The sequence below is a fragment of the Castor canadensis genome, chromosome 9 (assembly GCF_047511655.1).
Source record: "Castor canadensis chromosome 9, mCasCan1.hap1v2, whole genome shotgun sequence".
In the NCBI taxonomy this organism is placed as follows: Eukaryota; Metazoa; Chordata; class Mammalia; order Rodentia; family Castoridae; genus Castor; species Castor canadensis.
This window is the reverse complement of record NC_133394.1, coordinates 121,646,818-121,669,050: the sequence shown is the minus strand read 5'-3', so window position 1 is coordinate 121,669,050 and position 22,233 is coordinate 121,646,818. Positions and strand designations below refer to the sequence as shown.

The 22,233-nt window shown below is 40.2% G+C and overlaps 1 protein-coding gene across 16 annotated transcripts in view; it reads left to right on the top strand.

Annotated features, from left to right (window-relative positions):
- The window catches only part of Limch1 (LIM and calponin homology domains 1), a 321,805-nt gene that overhangs the window by 97,831 nt on the left and 201,741 nt on the right, over nt 1-22,233 (top strand). The window lies entirely within an intron of this gene.

Genomic DNA, 22,233 nt, shown 5'->3' with positions numbered 1-22,233 from the left:
CTGATGTTTGTTTGCTCCCACGCCTGGTGATTGATGCTGGAGGTCAGCTGAGACCTTAGCAGGACTGTCTTCCATACTGTGTACACTTCTTTGTGTGGCCTGGACTTCCTCACAATATGGGGCCTCGGTTGCAAGGACAATATTCTGTTACTACGTAAGAAGTAGATGACAGACTGAAGCTAAGACTGTTAGAGGTCAAGGGCACAAAGGGAAAGTTCCACTTGGAAACTTGGCAGATCAACATCTAAAGTATTAGAATTCATGCATTGGATAGATAGAGAGAAAATGCACATGTGTTCTCTACAACAGGCCTGATGCCTGTTGCTTATTAGACATTTAGCTCTCAATTTAAGCAAGCTTTCTGAAACAATTTGAGTGTTTGTCAATTCTCTTGCTTTCATATGGTCTTATTAATGTTATTCTGCTTATAATTAATTTGAGCATCTTTCCTTATCAGTATATAATGTTTGTTTTCTGGAGGCCAGGGACCTAGAGGAGAATAATGGATCTGAGATTTTTACTACCATGACCTAGGAAAAATAATTAGCCAAGTCCATTATAGCATTGGTTTAAGAGGTGGAAGCACTCATTGGACACTTTGTTTATTCTAGGCACTGTTGTAAACACTTTACATCAGTAGCTTATTCAATCCTAATAGTACTATGGAACAAGTAGTTTTATTATTTTCTGAGACAATGGTGGCTGACATAGCTCACCCTAAATCATACAACCAATTGTTGGAGTTGAGTTAAAACATAGGCAGTTGGACAATTTGGCTCAACTGTCCACATCCCTAACTATGGTGAAGGTTGTGAATTTGGACCAGGCCTAAGCATTTGACTTCCATTTCTTCCAAGAAATCACATGATGTAGCATCTGTGAAGAGTTATATAAATTCAGCAAATCTTTGTAAATCATCTGAGAGTACTTTGGAAAAGTCAATCATAGATGCCAATGGGAGATTTAAAAACAAAATATTTAAAATACCATCTTTGCCGTCAAGGACCTTATAATTTAGCAAAATTTGAAAATAGCATAAATAGAATATAAAGCAAATGATGAGTAAATGAAAGAGAAATTATGAAATGGACAACTTAAGAGAAAGGCAGGAGAACTGCTCTTTGGAAACACTGGGCAATTAATAAATATTTATAAGTTAAAATTAATTCGGATTTTGAATAGATCTTGAGAGGCACTTAGTGATAAAGTAGAGGTGGGAAAATACTAATCACATATGTGAAGGCCAAACAGCAGATAATTCATTTTAGACGTGGGCAAGGAGGAAGTAGGAGCCGTGACTGGACAGTTGAGTTAAAGTTGGACTGATGAGCTTTATTTTTGAACATAAGGCTAAGGAAGTTGAGCTTTTCCCTAGGACCATGGGAAGTAATTGACAGCATTTGAATAGCGTGCTTGATTGGCAAGGGTCTGCATGAACTTTTGAGGCATGCTGAGTCCATGGATTGTTATTTAACCTGCATAGGTTGCTCGCCATACCCCACTATTAGCAGTTATAAAATGGGGATAATAATACTGACCCCACAGGATTACTATAATGAACAACAACCTGTGATATGAAAAACTCAATATCATAGTAGGCATGCTTAAGCTCTATGAGTGATGGTTTTCGATACACTTTTATATACTTAATATATTTCAGACATTATTTTAATGATGAAGATGATGATTGGACATGCTTCATGGCAGCAACTTTCTATAGTGATTTTGTCTATGAGTTAACATAGGGTTAAAGTGGAAAATCCAGTTAGACTGCTGTATCAGTTGGCTACCATATTGGACGGTGAAGATGTAGAACATTTCCATCACCACAGAAGGTTCCATCAAACAGTGCTGGTCTATCTGCAGCCATGAAGGGTCTATTAAGGTAGTGCAATTGGAAAGGTACATTTAGTAAAGAGGTAAAATAACAGATCTTATAAAAATTTATAATGATAGTGTGTGTGTGTGTGTGTGTGTGTGTGTGTGTGACAGAGTGACAGAGAGAGAGAGAAAGAGAGAGAGAGAGAGAGAGAGAGAGAGAGAGAGAGAGAGAGAGAGAGAGAGAAAAGACTATACAGATACTGACATTTGACACTGTGGCAAATTAACTGGCCTTGCTTTTAGAAGCAATTAGAAACTGAGAGAAAAAGATTCTGATTTTTTGAAGAGGTGGGAAGGACTGTCTGCTTTGGGCCATGGTGAGTTTGATGATAGCTGCATATTTGGATCTGGTTAGATATATAAGTTTGAAAGTTGCCCTCAGAGAAGTGATAGCTGAACTTTAGAGAAGAGAGTTCCCACTAAGAATTTGTGACTTTCTTCAAAAGTTCAGGTGCAGACAGAGGAGTAAACTTGGGCAAATCTACAGACTATCTCCAACTGGAATTGTCAGTCCTTAGTTCAAATGCATACAAAAGTCACCAAGCTAGAGTAGAAGTGACAGGTCAGGAGAATAGGATGATTAGAGACTTTGATGGGAATAAAAAGGTGTGAGGCAGCATCAAGAGTAAAAGGATGTCAGGACAGTTTAAGATCTGTGAGGAAGTGCTGCTGCACTGTATGGGGTGCAGGTGAGGCTTGATACAAGGAGGAAATGGAACAGAGGAGCCATCCACTTGCACAAAGGACACAAAGGGGCGAAGAACTGAGCTCCTTTAGAACCTGAAGTTGCTGGAGATTTGTTCATTACATAAATATGTCTTGGTGGTACTGGAGTTTGAACTCAGGGCTTCGTACTTGGTAGGTAGGCACTATAATGCTTGAGCCATGAGTCCAGCTCTTTTTCTCTAGTTATTTTGGGGACAGGGTCTCACTTTTTGTCCATGCTCACCTGGAGCATGATTTCCTAATCTTATGCTTCCTACCAAAGCTGGAATGATAGGTACACCACCACTCCTAGGAATTGATTGAGATAGGGTCTTGCAAACTTTTTGCCTGGGGCTGGCCTTGAACCACGATCCTTCCAATCTCAGCTTTCAAGTAGCTAGATTATAGCTGTGAGCCACCAGCACCTGGCCTGCTTTAGTTATTTTTTGGATAGGGTTTTGCATTTTTTGCTCAGACTGCAATCCTATTCTGGTGTAGCTGGGATGACATGCCACACCTGGCTTATTGACTGGGATGGGATTTCACTAACTTTTTGCCCAGGCTGGTTGCAAATTATGGTCTTTCTGATCTCTACCTCCTGAATAGCTAGGATTACAGGCCTGAGCCTCTGTGTCCAGCCACATAAATGTTTTGTGCATTGACTGTGTATCTAGCACTGATGGGTACTAGGCAAGCAACATTAAAGATACAGACTGGCCCCTTCAAGCAATGCATCATCTAAACCAGAGTAAGACTCTCCTTGAGGTGATACTGGCTCCATCTCTAGAGACAGAAATTTGGTGGTTGCAGGACACAGTAGAGGGGGACAGTAGGCAGAGATGATAGAACTGAGTGAGCGGTATTCTGGTCATGAGGGAAGGATTGGCACAAACCCAAGCATAGTCTATAGATATTTTAAAAGGAAGCAGGAAGGGGACAGGGAGGCAAGCTGTCAACCATGCTAAGGCAGGAGGAGTGACTGTTGAAGAGGAATTGTTCTGGAGGAATTTGTGGAAGTAGTCAGCTATCAAATCATGTGGCTGATTGTTCTACTTATACCTTTGAACTAAGATTTAGTAAAAAAATATTTCAAACAACAGGCCAGACTTGGGTAACTTTGAACATGACATCCGATGAGGTAGTTATTGGTCCAGATTTGTAATGAAGCTATAGTTGCTACATCAAAGCGTCACTGCTTCTCTTGCAGTATCAACCAGTTTCCATGCTACATGAGCCCAGGTTTGTTGGTGCATCCTCTGCCATATATTACAGCTTGGCCTCAGTCTTTAGCAAGAACATCCAGCTTTGGTCCCAAGTTCATCTGGGACCCATCAGCCCTCTTTTGGCTCATTTGTGCACTGTTATGAGTGGCTGAGTAGATGAGTCCTTTTGGCTTTTTCTTTTGTAGATATGCCTTTTTATTTGAGTGTGCCTAGTTGATTGGTGTTCAGAGCCAAAGTGGCGTATGTACTAGCAAGGAAATGCCTGCTAGATGGGCTTCCTCCAGTCCTCAGTTCTCCTGGGTCCCTGTATGCAGGGGCTGCCTTTTTGGCCAATTGGAAATTGCCTTTTTTTTTTTCTTTTCAATAGACAAATCATCTCAGAGTGCCTATCTTGTTCCTAATTACCTTCCTTGTTATTTAATGCTCAAAATGCATTAATCTGGCTTGTTTATGGTTTTGTGGAAATAGTAATAGTGACCAGCTCCTCTCCTAAGCACTAGTACTTCCTAACCACCTGATTTGTTCAGTCTTCAATTTACAAGTGAGGAAACTGAGGCAGAGGGTGTTTTAAGTATGACTTGCCCACAGCTAGGAAGTTTCAAAGTCTGGCAGTCTGTCTCCAGAATCTATGTTGCTGGCTGTGTTTCTCTCACTTGAGTCCTCCTGATACAGGATGTGTGTGTGTGTGTGTGTGTGTGTGTGTGTGTGTGTGTGTGTTTCTTTGATTAAAATGACTAAAGATATTTTGTCTCCTTCAATGTATAGTTCTATTGTGAGTTGCACAACTTTTGTTGTTTTTTACTAAAAACAGAAAAAAAGATAAAAAGCATAAAAGAATATTAAAGATGATCTTTGAGAAGCTAGGGATGTGTGATCCCTCTTAGATGTATCATCAAATCACTGTACCTGTAATTCCACAGCTTCAGATTCAACCAACTGCAGATGAAAAGTATTTGGGAAAAACCTGCATCCTAGTTATATGTGTAGACATTTTGTCTTATCATTATTCCCTAAACAGTGATGACAACTACTTACATACCATTTACAAAGTATTAAGTATTGTAAGTGACCTAGAGCCAATTTCAAGTATACAGAAGGATGGGAGGAGGTGATATGCAAACACTACACTGTTTTCTGTAAGGGACTTGAGCAACCACAGATTCTGGTATCTGAGATGTCCTGAAACCCATCCTTCATGGATACCAAGAATGACTTACTGCAGTGCCTCAAATCATCTGAGCAACAGAGTACAATCTTAGCTTGCTGAGAGTTCTTAGAACATCTGTGACAACTTTCAACAAAGATGACAGAAGAGGCAGAGCTCACTGGGTTGCTTCGAGGGCTGGTCCTGATACCTTTTAGGTTCTTGAAAGCTTGGCCCTTTCCTAAACTGGAAGGTCCTCAACCTAATCTGAATTTATTCATTTGTTTATTTGTTCATTCATTCATTTACTTTATTGTTTGTTTGTTTGTTTATCAATGACAGGATCTCACTATGTGGCCTAGGCTAGCCTTGAACTTGTAATCCTCCAGCCTCAGCATCCCGAATTCCAGGATTAACAGGCATGTACCATACAGCCGGCTTGAATCTGGACTTAAAAAGACAATTTTTTTTAAAGACTTAGGATTGTCAAGGCCATCAGCAAAACATTAGTCCCAGTGGCATTTCCCCCTCTCATGTTGTCCCTTTGCTTTGCATGGAAATGATTACCTTAGTTTAAAGCCATAAAGGAGAAAAGTGCTCAGACCTAAGTACCGTCGTAATGAAATGAACATGTGCACCCCACAGCCCTTCACTGGGGCCTGAACCGTGGTGGATTGTTCTGTGGGGCTGGCTAAATCAGTAGCATGTTTTTGGACAGCTGCAGAACAACCACCTCTTCAGCATTCATGCCAGTGTTGCTGAGGGGGGCTGCCACTTCAGGTCTGCAAAGGTCTCTTTGTGTGATAAATAATTATGAAAGGAACTGTCGACTGCCGCATCTGGCTGATGGAAAGACAGACTGGAAAGAATGTTGAACTTTGTGTGGGTGCAGCCCCAACATCTGGTGTGGGACTTGATGGGTTTCGGAGAGGGCAGTATGTTTGACATCTGTGCATTAGGTCTTAGAATATTCTTTTCAAGCTGTTTGTGTTGGTCCCAATTGACTTGTATCCTGGAGGAAATAAAAAGGCAACTGCAAAATGGATTAATTAGATTTCATCTCTCTGGCAAAATCTTTATTGGTAACTTACAGTTTGAGATGAGAGTTTTCCTTGACTCCCAACATTGACTTCTTCCTTGAGAAGATGATAGCCTAGGGGTTTTCTCAAGAAGAGAAAAAGTTTTACAATCAAGAAGGTCAAACGATAGAAGAGAGAAAAGGAATTCCACAGGAATCATGAGACATTTGGCATAACAAAGCAGAAGTAATTCAAACATAAACCCCCAAAATGCTTTGAATTACATAGAAAAACATACGTAAGTCATCAGTTGGTGTTAGATGCATCTTGAGATTTTGAACTCTTCTACATAACATACCCTAAAAGGAACACAAGTTTTACACCAATGACCCAAAACCACAAAGTCATTTACTTTTATTAACATTGGAGTAAATACCAATGTTTTCTGGCTTATGGCTTGGATATGAAACATAAAAGAGGAAAAAATCTGTTTGGCTTTTTTTTTTTTCCACCTAAAAGTTAATACAGCTGGCAAAAGGAAGCATTTTGCCTTACTTGTAATTGTCCAGAAATTCAAAGTAGACCTTTTACTTTTTTGGAGTTTATATTGAAATTCCACCTTTCATGAACTCAGTGAGCAGATATTTAATAGCACGCATTGGTCTCCCATGTGTAGTTTGTGTTATGGGAAAGGCTGAAGCAATTTTGAGTACCAACATGGCAAAAATCTTAATTGTCTTGGGATGAGGCATCTTGGGTAGGATTCAGGATCTTATACATGTGACTATTGAACCAATTGTCTTCTGTTCTATAACCACTTACCTCCCGAAGGTCCCAATGGAGTGATACACACAGAGAATGAGCTCAGGAAAATTCATGCTTGTCTTTTTTGTTTTTAAAACTATGTGGTTCTTCCCCCCCTGCCCCCATTGCCTTTTTTCTTGCAGTACTGGATTTTGAACTTAGGACTTTGCTTACTAGATGGGTGCTGTACCACTTGAGCCATGTCCCCATCCCTTTTTGCTTTAGTTTTCTTTCAGGTAGGGTCTGATGGGATTTTTTGCCCAGGGCGGCCTGGACTGCAATCCTCCTATTTGGTCTTCTGTGTAGCTGGGATGACAGGCACTTACCACTATGCCTACGTTATTGATTGAGATGGGGTGTCAAGAACTTTTTGCCTGGGCTGGCCTCGAAACATGATCCTCTCAATCTCCGCCTCCTGAGTAGCTGGGGTTACAGGTGTGAGCCACTGCACCCCACTTACCTCTCTAATTTAAATCACAGCCCACGTCTTAGGTTGCTCTGTTTGTATTTGTCTCTTGGGGAACTGGGTCAGCCTGTTTCCCCTGCACAGTTTTTGTCTTTAACTCCCAAATTACTGTTAGATGTTAATCCAAGTCCTCTCTGAGTTTGAGTTCTCCTTCCAAAGCCCAACTAATAGTTTTCTTTTTTTTTAGTCCACTTAGAAAATCTGCAGCCTTTTTTCTTATACAGCAGCGGTTGCAAACTATGACTGGCTGCCTGCTTTTACAAATAAAGTTTTATTGAAACCCATACTCCCTCCTTTATGTATTGTCCATGACTGCTTTCACACTACTATGGCAGAGTTGAGTAGCTCTCCTAAAAGGGCATTGCCCTTTACAGAACATCCTTGCTGATTCCTGCGCTAGGTCAGTGGTTCTCCATCCTGGCTCAGCATTAAATGACCTGGGAAGGTTTAAAAACAGATGTTGGGGCCCAGGTCTCATCCCAGAACAATTTAATTAGATTTCTGGCTGGGCTATATTACCAGGTGATTGTAATGTACTATCAGGGAAGTGCCGTTAGCAGGTCCTTTTCTTTCTTGACTAACTGGTGGATTCTGTTCCTGAGCCTTCCAAATTGATGATCATTTCCAAAGCTTAGAAACAAGTGACACTCCTTCGCCTCAGCTGAGAGAATGAGTGGGGCCCGTGCTGCACACCATCTGGGAAGTCACTATCCTGCCCTGAAACTCACCACAGATTCCCAAAGAGATCATTTATTTGGAGGCAAACAGTTCAGTCCTCTTCTCCTTTTTTGCCATCTACATAACTCCTGATTCGTCACTATTCTCTTTTGTAATTTTGGGCTCTTTTTGCTGTTCCTTGTAGAGTTCCTGTGTCATCTTTCTGGTTGTCTAGTATATATTTCCAGGATATGAATTTACTTACTGTTAAGTTCATTTAAAATTATTATTGTTTTCAGTTGTGGTAAAATGCATGGAAAACTTACCATTCTAACCATATTCAAGTGTACAGTTCAGTGACATTGGGTGCTTTCACATTGCTGTGCCACCATCACTACCATCTGCCCACAACTCTTTTCATCTTTCCCAACTGAAACTCTGTACCCATCAAGTAATAACTCCTCACTCCCCTGCTTTCCAGCCCACCTCCCATCTCCATGAATTTGACCATGCTAGGTACCTCATGGAAGTGGACTATCCTATCACATTGACCCATAGCGTGATGTCCTCATGGTTCATCCATGTTGTAGCATGTGCCAGAGTTTCTTTTCCTTTTTAAGCCTGAGTGATACTCATTGTAGTGCATAAATGTCTGTTTATCCACTCCCCATATTTTGGCTGATGTGAGTAATGTAGCTTTGTACATGAATAAACAAATGTCTCTTTGAATCCATTAAATTCCTTTTTAACTTGATATCTCGATCCTGCCCCATCTGAGGGGAATTCAGGTCTGACACTTGTTCCTTACTGTTCTTACAGAAGAGAAGATGTTTTGGAAGGTCAGTGATCAGTAAACACTGTCCATCTTGCAGCTCTATTAGAAAACAGAATATTTGGCATTTTGTGTGCAGGTACCACTGACACCAGGGGTCAAATAATATTCAACTTTGTTCAACACTGGACATTGGGAGCCTGACACATGCTGGGCACCATTCTTCCAGTGTCATAAATCATACTCCAAGAGATGGTGCTTGTCCGATGTTTACTAATGTTCTAATACTCTCCATTTTTTCATGGGGTAGAAGTGACAGCTCTTCGTGAGTTGATAGCATAAGATATAGCAAAAGATAGCATAAAATAACACCAAAACTTGTGACTTTGTTTTATTTTTACAAGTCTACAATCATTTGAGCCCATTACAAAACCCCCAAAGCTTTGGGAAGTGAAATTTTCTTTTTCTTTTAGTTTTTGTTAATTTTTTACCTTCTTTTCCTCCATCTCACCCTCCCTTCCTCCTTTCTTTGTCCCTCCCTCCCTTCCTTCTGTAGTTCATTTAGTAACAAAATCTTCACCCTATCTAAAATGACTCAAGGATACTCATTATCTTTATTTATTACATTTAATGTAATCAAACATTTTGCCATAAAAATATTACTAGGTGCTTCCTTAGACCCTTTGGATGTGACTCATAGTAGACAGAATATATATATATAAATATATATTTATATATATATTTATTATTCCAAAATCTAAGAAATTATAAATTAGCTTCAATAGCTTGGGTAAGGCTTATAGCCATGCATTATCTGATACAGGATTTTCTCACTCAGATAAGATCTTTGTTGGTGCTCACACTCAGGCTACCTTTAGGAGTCCTGTTTACTATCCTGCACTCCTTACATCTGGTATTTGACCAGTGTAGCTTGTGGGTGACAGTTCAGATTTCTATCTCTGGGCCTTTTGTCTGTTGGGAATAGTTGCAAAACTCAGTTTTGGAGAGACTCCTATTTTTAAGAATTGAAACACTGTCACCTGACCCTAGGAAACTAAGCAAGGTGTTTATACTGGCTTGTAAATACTCCTGAAAAGACTCAACAGAGGATTTGTCATCGAGGCACCTCTCAAAAACAGGCAAATGGGCAGTGTTCATCATAATATTTGTCAGGATGTCATAGACATTTATGCCATGAAGGTCAGCCCTTGTATCCAGCAGGGCTGAAATTTGTGACGAGTCTTCCAAGGTGGGAAGTCACTGAGCTGTACCTTTTGGTATCTGGACATTGATATTTGTAAACCACCAACTCCACAATTGAAATGAAGCCAAACACATTTGAGTGATACACTTTTTCATGATGCTTCTTCAGAGGAAATGTGATCCTTTACATTACTCCAGAATGGTCAAGTATGGTCACCACCCCAAAATCAACTCCACTGGTCTATTTTCTGCCTCTCTCTTTAAGCCAGTAATAGATTTCCAGAATCATTGAAGTATTGTTTCTCTGAAATGTCCCATCTATCAGTGACTCCCATGTCCTTGTCAAAATGAGAGATGAAGGTGACTGTGAGTATGGGCCACTGGCCATATTTGCAGATATAGGCATCTTTATAGTATCCAAGACATGGCTGGTGACACCTATTCCAGAAAAGCTTTCCTTTTAGTTTTAACAACTTTTTTCAGGATTATACTATTGGTGGTCTTGCAAAAGTCTTTTGGCTATCAGATTTTCAGTTTCTTAAAGCAATCAGGCTCATCTTTAAGCATTGTTCCAAGATTTTATGTTGACAGATACAGCCATGAAAGCTATTGAGGTTTTAGAAGGAGAGTTGAGTGTGTAGAAGGAGGAATCTGGGCAGCCCATTCATATCCCCTACCCACATCCCAAGTCACTATCCCCACTCTTCATCTTTCATTTCCTCAAAGCTCCAACTTCATTCTCCATTTCTCACTCTTGACTGATGACTTCCCAAAGCCATCTGCAGAGAACTGCTCATTTTCCTAGCATTGACCTTGTCCTCCGCCCTGCATCTGTACCTATTTACTCTGCTTTTCTTGCTATACAAGCAATGATTTGTCCCTGCTCACATCTCAGGCCAGACCTTGCCCTTGTCCTCATCCTTTTACCTATTTGGAGATTTACTTATTGCTCTTACAGTTATCATCCCCTCTTTCCTAGAATGTCAATGTGTCTTTCTCTTGCATCATTCCTTTAGTATGGGCTCTGTCTACAAACGTCATGTCTATCTCCAGCTACTTCTCCTGCTCCACTCACCCAGAGTTGACTGCTTTCCCTCCTTTATCCACTCCAGTGTACTTTCAGCTCCTCCATTCATAGAAATCATTCATGTCGAGATTGCCTGTGTCCTTTATTGCCCAACCACCCAGCAGACCATTCCCGGTTCTCATCCTACACAGCCTCTCAACCTCATTGGACCATTGACCATTCCTTCTCTTGCCACTTTTTCTCCCTTGGCTTCCAGGATATCCTCATCTCCTAGATGGCCTCTTAACTCATTAGTCATTCTTTCTTATTCTCCTTTGCTGGGCCCTCCTTTTTTTCCCCAACTTGATTGTTGATTGACCCTAGTGTTTAATCCTTGGACTTCTTCTCTTGCACTGTCCATGGGTGATTTCATCTCTGACAACATTAGATGTGCAGCCCCAGCTCTGACCTTCCAGTGACCTCCAGTACTTCTAACTGCTTTGTTGGTGTCTCCACTTAGATATCACAAAGGCATCTCAACCTTACTATGAAAAATTATGACTTGATTTTTCTTTCTGGAGCTACTCCTCTTCAAGGCTTCCCCATGTTAATAGATCACACCAAAATGCACTCTGTTGTTCAAAGTCAAAATGTACAGCACTTCTCCTTGTGAATATCTTATGCTGGGCAATTCCATCAAAAAACCCTTCAGCCTCTGACTTCAAAATACACCTGAGATCTGCCCACTTCTCATCTGCCCTCTGCTACACTCTAGTCCATGCTATGGGCTCTCTCCTCTTTCTAGTCTTGTCCTCCTCCTTCCCCCAGATCAATTCTCCATACATTGGTCAGACTAACTTTTTTTAAAACATTAATCAAATCATATCACTTCTTGTTGAAAATTCCCTTTTCATTGACTTTGAACTGCATGAGAATAAGTTCCAAAGTCCTTATTGTGACTCATAAGCCTCTCAGCTACCTCTTTGCTCTTGTCATCATGCCCTATTACAGCCACCCTTGCCTTCTTCTTTCCTGGGTACTCCATGTCATACTTTGAGCATGGAACTTTGAACTTGAACTTCTCTCTGCCTCAAATGCTCTTCTCACAAAAGTGAGCATTGCTTCCCTCTTTGTTGAGGTCTCTGATTGCATGTCATTTCCTTAGAGAAGCCATTCTAACTTAAAACATCCCAAGCAGAAATCCGCCCTTTTTATTCTGCCCTATTTTTATCTGTAGGTCTTATCATTGCCTGATATTATATGTTATATTATTTATTATTTGTCTTATCAGTGGATAAAGAAAATAGACAAACATTAATGACAATTCAAGGAAAATTACAAATTACATTTTTTTTGAGACAGGGTCTCTCTGTGTAGCCCAGGCTAGTCTTGAACTCAGTTCTCCTCCTAAGTGCTGAGATAACAGGTATGTGCCACCACACCCAAAATTACATCTTATAAATTACACTGTTTAGTGTTGACAAGTTTCAAGGTAATCTTATGTACATAATCTCATTTAATGTTTACCTGTGAGGCCAGTGCTATTGTTTTCCCTACTTAACAGGTCAGGAAGAGTTACCCTACAGATGTATATGCCCCAAATCACACAATTAGTTAATGATAGTAGGAGAAGGAAAGTCCAAATCTTCTGATTGTAAGACCTGCCTTATTTCATGTACAAAAGACAATGAGTGCTACAGGACTTATAGAGAAGTTTAGCTTACCAGGGTGTACAGCGGATAAGGGGTGCTTTAGGGATCTCTTAGAGTTTTTGTACCTTGAGACTTGAATATGGGGTTGGACCTAAGTAAAGAGCAAAAGGCATTCCAGAGGTGGTAAGTGTATGAGCAAATGCCAAGAGGCACAAACATGTGTTGTGAATTCACACAAGACATAATCTTATCTTGCAGATTCCTCTATCAGAGGCCTAACAGTTGGGTGGGACTTGAGCTCTAGGTGGTAGGAAACATTGAAGAATGTCTGATTCAAGACTGCCATGCAAAGTATTCATGAAGGTCCCTCAGCTTGGTCAGCAGTGCCCAGAGAGGGGTGGAGATCAGAGGCCAAGGAAGGAGGAACAAGGCTTGAACTGGAAGGACTTGCTCAAGAAGAGGCAATAATGGCTTACAGCAGGAATGGAGGTACAAAGGTTGCAGAAGATACTGGTAGCTCCCAGAATTTTGGAGAGTGATGTTTTTTGTGTCTGAGGATACCAGTCTATCCAAAGCAAGGCATTCTTTTGAAAATATAGATAGGGCTGGCAGAGTGGCTCACATGGTAGAGCACCTGCCTAGAAAGAGTGAGGCCCTGAGTTAAACCCCAGTGCCACCAAACAAACAAACAAACAAAATAGATAGAAAACTAATCAAGCCTGGGGGGGTCAGGGTTTTGGGTTGATAGTAAAAGTATTGAAATTATGTGAAAGACAACAGAATTAGTGGTGGTTACGTTTTAACCCAGACTAACAAACACATTTTGCACTATCATGGGTCAGCTCTAACTTTTTAATAAAATATTTGTGTACCTTTTTAAAAAAATTACTGTACCTTCCACATTGTGGAAAAGTTAAAGAGCCCTGCATCATGACTGTAGGCATGGCAAAGCTTTCTTTTAGAAGCTGACTCACCTTGAACTGGTTTTTAATAAATGTTCTAGGCTGGTGGAAAAAGACGGGTGGAACAACGCTTAATATTTCGAAGTGAGCACTTGAAAGTCTATTTCTGCTTCTTAGTAATAGGATCTCCAAGCCTCCAGAATTATTTTTGAATTGGTTCGCTGGCTCTGGGAGGTCCAATTACTCCAGGTCTATGGAACTGGGGAAGATTTTGCTATAATTGCTTTTGCACCTGGCATTTGATGGAAATTGTTTTGGGAATGACTTAGTCATATGTCTAAAAAATTGCTAGTGTTTATTCTCCTAGAGATTGGATTTACTGGTCAATGGCTTGATTTGACCCATCCATGTCTAATATTAAAATCCCTGACTGCTGTGTTTCTCAGCTAAGTTTCTAATTGAAAAGTCAAATTTGCATGTTTTGTATCTGTTCCGTGAGGTGGCCTGTGATCTATTTATGACATGGATTCACCCACGTGCCTTTGTTCCCGCAGTTTCCCTTAGCTCTGTGCACATCTTTCCTCTCTTATTGCCCATTTGAGCTCATGTCCACATTTCGGGATGGAGTGCCATTCTCACATGCCTGTTTCACTTCTCTGATGATGTTTTTCTTTCCTTAACTTTGCTGTAAACTGGATGTCTTATATGGTTTGTTTTAGAATTCCTATAGGACTTGAAAATATTCTGCATAGGGCAAGGAAGTCTGTGGATACTTATTGTTCCATTAATCCACAATAAAAAATATTATTGTATTGCTTAAATGTTAACTTTTCTGATTTTTAAAATGTTGGTGGCTGTTGTAGTCTGTGTTCTACTGCTATAATAGAATACCATAGATTGAGAAAATTATAAAGAAAATAAATTTATTTCATACAGTTCTGGAAGCTGGGGACCTTCTTGCTGCATTATAACATGGTGGAAGGGTAAGGGAGCATGTGCGAGACACAAAATGAGAGGGCAAGAGAGCCAAACTTACAACACATGCACTCTCATGACAACTAACCCACTCTTGTGGTAATTTTAATTCTTTCATGAAGGCAGAGCCCTCCTGACCTAATTACCTCCTAAAGATCTCACCCCCTCAATATTGTTACAATGGCATTAAATTTCAACATAAGTTTTGGAGGGGGCATTTGGACCATAGCAGTGGCTTTATTTAAAAAGTATATCCTATATGGCTCTGCAGAAAGGATGTTCTACAGACCGCTGGTCCCCCCCACCAGAGACTTTTCTTGAAAAGAGGTCTTGGTTAGACATATTGGAAAACCCTGTATTTTACCCCACTGGAGAATCTCATTAACATATTGTCAGTGCTCAAAGTTTAAAAAAATTTTTTAAACATAACATTCTCTAAATTAACTTGACCATGGATTATTTCTTCTGTATCAAATCTCTCAGCATCCTGTGCAGCCTAGGATCCTGCAGAACACAATTTGGGAAATGCTGTTGTAAGCAATTTTCTTCTTGGACAGGGCAGAGAATAAACATGGAGGCCAATCCCCATGAAATAATTTAATCCCCCAAAAGACATGATGTGAAGAACAAGTACTGCTTTTGCATTCTAATGCTCCCCAATGCCATAAAATGGCTACCGGCTGAATGTGGGTGAGTGTACATCATTTTAGGACCTGACAATATTAAGGTGGGAAGAGGCTGAGAGGTGCATGTTATGAACTGCATCTTCTTTTAGATGTTAGGTCTGTTTCTTTGTCTTTCTTTAACCTTGTCATTATGTGAATGGCATATCCCTGTCCAATCACTACCAAAATGTGGCATAATGTATGAAGCAAGAGTCAGGCAGCAGGCAGCAGTTTAAAAAATAGAGAAAGAACAGAACTGTTGGTTGTTGCAAACAAAATTAGTTCTCTCTCTGTCTCTCTCTCTCTTTTTCCCCTTTCGTAAACAACTGATCCCTGTGTCAATCATAACAACTTATCTGCCTTACTAGTTCTACTTACACCTACCTAGCAGTGTAATCAAGAGACTAGTTTGGATAATAGGTATTCCTATCTTGGAAGTTGGATGTGTTCTTTTCTTTGTCCTCTAAAAGCTTATAATAACCTGGTTAACTGCCTATAAAAGTATTTGGTTACAGACTGTTACTGTACCCTAGAGTGGATTGGGGACAATTATTGACTGTGCTCTAATCCTTGGCTTTCCTATAACTGTTTGTTCCATAATATGTGTCAGTTTTCAGTGGGGTTCTGGAGCCAGCTCATGTGGCCAGAGAGAGAGGATTGTGCCTGGTTTTTATCCACTTTGCATTCAGTGATACCAGTGCTTGATTCAGCCATGATGGGAATATTTTACACCATGGAGACTGATAACTGCTGTGCATCAGGGATCCTTCATCCCTCAGGAGAACTGTTGTTAAGCATTTAGCAGAATGCCATTGGTCCTAAGGCCACCTCTTAGGATGACTTGATTATAGATTATGTGTTGCTTATCTGACATGCTCAGGACCAGAAGTGGTGCATGCTCAGGGCTAGCAAAGTGTGAAGCTTTGAGTTCAAACCCCAGTACCACCAAAAACAATTTTTAAAGAAGCTTAATCAGGTCAACTTCTGCCCGCAGACAGCAAAACCCAACTGTTTCCGAAAGGCTATGATTTTTACTCCACACCAGTTTCCCAAATAGCTACTTTGTTTCATTTCCCCAAACTTCATACAAAAGTACACTCAGATGCTATAAAGGCGTTCTAATGCTACCCTGACATGGTGCTACTGTGTGCTGACTTCTCACTGCTGGGTCACTGAGGGCCAGGGATGGATGATGTTTTAGTAGGCTGGAATTACCACCTGCTGTCTTCCTCACAAAACAGCCAAAAGAACAGATTTTTTGTAAGTGTCAAGAACCAGAGGAAGATAAGGAGGGAAATATTTTGTTGGGGGAATGCCTACTGGTCTTAAATGAGGTGTCTTGTCTTCCTTCTTTTCCTCTCCACCCTCCATAAAATAATATATTTATTTTTCAGTCTGTAGGGGATTGTCTTGTCTATAGGATTAGTCAAGCTGAATTCTTTGGATACTTGTGATGATTTAAAAAAAAAACAGAAAAGAATTTGGTGACAACTCAAAGATTGTTATTCTTTCAGATCCATGGTTTTGGATGGATTTTGATTGGATAGACATTTTGAATTTTTCAGAGCTGGGGGACTATTTTCCTATTCCACATTTTGAGGGAAAGGCACATTGAAGAGAGAAGAGTTTGCTTAGGCAGTGGGAAGTCAGGCTTTTATTTCCAACTCACCTGATAATAGGGGGAAATCAGTAGGAGCAATGATGATTTAGGCTGTATAGCCTACTGATTTGTAGGAAGGGTCAGGGACCAGACAAGCCAGACTATTATCCTAGCTCTGCCACCTGCTAGCTGCAGGAAATTGGGCAAATTGCCTAACAGTTTGTGCTTTAATTTCCTCATCTTGAGGACAGCAGGGATAATGATAACACTTACATTAGGACTCCTGATGGCCTACCTTTGTGTAAATGTGAAAAAGACCTCACCGTGGGTGGTACAGACAAAACCTTTATGTGCATTGGGAAAACCATTGTGTTACAAGGTTTGAAAAAGGGAACTCAGGCTAGGTATAGCTCCACTTGTCTCCTCTACTGGCTGCGCTTGTCCAGGGCACAACCTGCATAACCAGCCAGGGCAGGTCCTACTACCAGGCCCAGGAGCCATGAATCAATTAAGGTTCAATAAAAGATGCTGTCATTGTCATTACCATTGTCATCATCACAAGCACAACCACCACCATTACCACCACAATCATGATTTTAATGTGAGAGGCTAGAATGGCTGAAGGTTCAGAAGAGCCTGTGGAGTTGTGCAGAGGAATCTGAGAGAAATGGAAGAATTTGTTGGAAATGATTTTTTACTACAGTCTTTTCTGAGTGAAACCAAATGGAAAATATCTTTAGTGACTAATGAGAAGGGTCAAAATGAAGTTGAGACACTAGGCCTCTCAGTTTATATATCCCAAGTATCCTTTAAAACCTTTTAAATTGTAAAATACAACACAAATTGCAATGGTTTGGGTATGTTTTGTTCCCTGAATTCATACTTGAGTTTAAGAGGACATTGTGAGATATTAAGAGAATAGAACCTTAATCTGACTTTGGTGTTTGGAGGTGGGGCCTTTGGGAACTGATTAGCATAAGATAAGGTCGTTAGGGTGGGTCCCTCAAGATTGAATCCTGTGACTTTACAAGAAGAGGGGAAGATCCGGGACACACACATACACTTGCATACTCCCTGTCTTTTTCCATGTGATTCCCTGTGCTGCTTCAAGGCTCCACCTGAGGAAGGCCAATACTGCCTTGCACCTCTGGAACCAGGAGTCAAAATAAATCTTTTCTTTATAAAGTGATCTGTCTCATGTATTTCATTACAATAACACAAAAAATTAACTAATAAGCAAGAATATAGAAAATCACATAAAACAAATACATAGCTTGGTTAATTATTTACAGTGAATAGTCTTGTGATGACTACCCAAATCAAGAAATAGAATTTTTCCATCCTAGAAGCACCTCTTGGTTCTCTCCCAAGGGTCATTCCTTTCTTCCCTCCTTCCTGAAAGTCATGCTCCACATTTTCTGTTGATCATTTATTTCCTTGTTTTCTTAAGGATTGTGTTGCTCAAGTCAAACCTTTTTTTTTTTTTTAAGGCTACTTAAAATGCCATTATCCTATCTTTATTCTGAGTATTTCACTATGTTTTGTTTTCATTTGGTAATCTAATAACTTGTTTGTGTGAATTCTAGTAGTTTTTAACTCGACTTTCATGCCTAAATGCTGAGGATGGGCTATGTACAATAGTATTGTGGTTACTTTGGATTTGTAGCTAAAATTTATTCTGTTATTAGAATAACAACTAGTGAAACTGATCACTTCTTCGGACAGCTCTACAATGGCTACAGGACCGTGTGTACTTGGCAGAGCCCCTAGTTCTAGTTCTTTGCCCAAAATCAGGAAGCCAAGGGGTTGACCCCTTCTTCCTCTCCATCCTCAGTGCTAACGTCATGTTGATTTGAAGGCTGGCCAATGCCAGTTCTGTGTAGAGTGAGCAGGTGAACTCAGGAGTTGAACATAAATTCGGTGACTGATCGTGCACTGGCAAATGACTGTCATCAAAACAAATATGAAAAAATACTGCTGGAAATGAATGAGGAAGCACTGGACGGGTTGTTGGCCTTAGTAGTTTCCCTGGGTTGTTAAACTATTTTCAGCCCTAGTTGTTAAACAGCATTTTATTATGAATATTTTGAAACATTCAAAAAGAAGGAAGGGACTGGAGGTGTGGCTCAAGTGGTAGAGCACCTGCCTTTGCAAGTGTGAAGCCCTGAGTTCAAACCCCAGTACCACAAAAAAAAAAAGGAAGGGAGGGAGAGAGGCGGGAAGGGAAGGAAACGAAACTGTCCTTTCCAAAAAACCCACATATCCACCTCCTAATTTCACTGATAGTTCACATTTTCTGCGTTTGCTTCCTACACACATACAGCCCTAGTATTTTTTTCAATCATTTCAAAATAAGCTATAGATCTTAGATGCCTTTCTCTCTAAATATTTTAATATATACATCCAAGGTACAAGAACATTCTACATAACCGTTATCACTCTTCATAAGGTGAATGGTGATGCTTAATATCACCACTGACCAGGATTTATTCAGAATACCCCAATTGTTCCCCAAATGTCATCCACAATGGTGGTTTTCAACTAGATTCTCATGAAGGAAAATACATTGCCATTGGCCGTGATGTCTCTTAGTTTCGTCTTTAGAATAGCAATCCTCCCGCCTTTCCTTCCCTTTTCTTTATGAAGTGGACTTACTGAAGTCCAGTGTTCTTATAAAATGTGATTTTCTGGATGACTATCTCCTTGGGCTCATTTAACCCAGTCAGCACATGTTGGATTGTCACATTGGCTTCCTTGTCTGATTTTTGTCCCCAGCACTCACAAACCCAGATCTATCTTTAATGGAAAATTTGCCTCCACCAATTCTCTCAGTATTTATGAATGAAAATCACAGTGTTGTGATTTTAGGCACTCTTCTTCCTGAATATAAAATTAGAAAAAAAAAAAACCCACCAGAATAAAACTATTTTTGTACACTTATATACACTAAATACCCTACTGGGTGGTTTTGACCTAATTTCTAGCCTCTAACAATCTTATAAAATAGGCTTTATAACCATCTTTTAAAAACCAAGAAGCAGGCTCTGAGAAATGAAGCTGTTTGTCCAGTGTCACTCAGCTCCTAAGCACCAGACCTGGAATTTGAACACAGATCTGCCTAATTCAATGATTTTATGTTTCTCTGTAATAAGGGCTAGCTGATAGTTCTGCAGACAAATTTGCCAAAATTGCCCACAGCTAAAATATTCATTTAAGGAGCAACGTGATACCTATGCCAAAAAAACAAAACAAAACAAAAAAAACCCCCAAAAACAAAAAACAAAAAAACAACCGTGACTGAAGCTCCTTGAAATGGCAACAACACACTTAGCCCTCAGAGCTCAGAGCTCTGCTGGCCCAGTTTCTTTCCAGACTCTTCTTTCTCTCTGTTCTCAAATCTGTCACTAAGGCTTTTGGTTGTGGTATTGCTCATTGTGAGTTTTGTCTGTCTTTGTGGCTTCTGTTCTTCCTTCTTGTAAGGCAAGGACAGCCTGAGGACGTGCAAACACAATAATGCAAACTTATGCACATGTCTTTGGGCAGACCCATTTTTTGTGTCTAGATCATTCAATAGCTAGATCAGAGAATTTAATACTCCCAGTGTGTTTTTGAACATTGACTGTATTCTTAATTAGATTTTTTTTTTTTGGTAGAGTCTGTCAATCTGTGGCTATAAACAGCATCTTCTGGTTTTCTGATGACATGAGGAAAATATAAATGGATTCTGCAGATTGCATTTTATTATCCTCAATATTAAGCACTCAGCTGCTGCTAGAGGGAATCATGGTCTGATAATGTTAATTAAATAACCTTAAGCCTGGACTTTGGTGCTGTTTCTTTGCCAAGCTATACCGACTAGATATAAACAGCTATTGTTATCAAAGAGAGTGTAGTAATAGAACTAGCCCAAGAAGAGGAGTTGGGCCTGTGAACACAGTGTGGCGGGGCAAAAAAACCCTGGCCTGGGTGAAATGAGAGTCAATTCTAATTTTGCCCTTGTGGCTGACTAGGCAGCAATTACTTTGGGTAAGTCATTTAATTTGTAAGACATTATTTTTCTTACCTGTTAAATAAAGGGACTTTGCATATAACCGGGGCTTTATTCTGGTGTGAAGAAGGTCTATAGATGAATCTGTAGAAAGATACAAGGATGCCCTGAGGGCAATGACTTGTGGAAGACCCACAGATGGCTACTGTAATTGTCCTGCTGAAAAATGATGGTGGCTTAGACTAGTGTCACTGTGTAAATACAGAAAAGACAGACCTAAAATATGTTTTGGGAAGATTACATTGCTCTTCCTGGTGGTTTAACTTTGTCACTGTGTTATTGGGGAAGGAGATGGTAGTGCCATCATTGAGAAGGCAAAGGTAGAACAGGTTGGAGGAAGGGACAGACATCAAGACTTTTAAGTTGAGTTTGTTAAGTGTGAGATATTTATTAGGTATTTATACAGTGAGAAATTGTTATTTGGTTTGGGATTTTTATGCAGTGCCATGTATAAAAACATGTGAGTTATCCTTATAGGTGAGTCCCTCATAGGGAGTTACCCAGAGAACTGGAGGGTGGGAAGAGTGTAAACAGAAGAAAAGAGAGGTGAAAAGAAAAGAAAAAGGCCATTTTACACCTTTGCAGTTAGGAAATGAGTGAGGTAGAAATCCCTAATACTATGGAAAAGGAGTATTTATTTAATGAGGCAGAAGGAAAACCAGGAGTATCAGGCAGGAGCCTGGGAGAGACAAGAATTCTGAAAAGGAGAGAGGGTGAGATGTTGATTAAGAGCAAAGGAGAAAAAGGCCTGTTGAGCTTAAAAGTGTGGCAATATCAGAATATCAGAGGAGAACCAGGAGGCAAGGCTGTGCCTTAAGATCAGGGAGGAAGGAACCACAAAGAAGACTGGAAAGAGAAAATCCAGCAGCAACATCTATGACAATTTTATTATTGTTGCCCCAAATGGTAATGAAATGTGCTGAGCTCTTGCAGTGGGTCAGGCACTGTGGTCAGGGTTTTACGTGCATGAATTCACTTACTCCTCATGCAAACCAGTGGTGTAGGTACTGAAATCACGTCTTTAGCAGGGAAGCTGAATGTTGGAACACGTTCATTACTCTGCCTGAAGTGATTTAGCTTATGCTGGTGGAGCTGTGAGTTAAACTCAAGTCTAACTCTTGACCCTTTAAGAATTTTCAGTGGATTAAATAAGGATGACTTGTTAGTGGTTAACTGATAATAGAGTAACAGATACTAGATAGGTAGGACATTTGGCCTATGAAAGGAAAGAAGACATGACGGTGTTTGAAGGGCTGCATTGAGTAGGGTTTTCTTTTAGGAAAAGAAATGGAGGATGCAGGCCAGGCACTGGTGGCTCATGCCTGTAATCTTAGCTACTCAGGAGGCAGAGATCAGGAGGATTGCAGTTTGAAACCAGCCTGGACAAATAGTTTGTGAGACCTTATCTTGAAAAAACACTGTCACAAAAATAGGGCTGGAGGAGTAGCTCAGGTGTAGGCCCTGAGTTCAAACTCCAGTATCAAAAAAAAAAAAAGAAGAAGAGGAGGAGG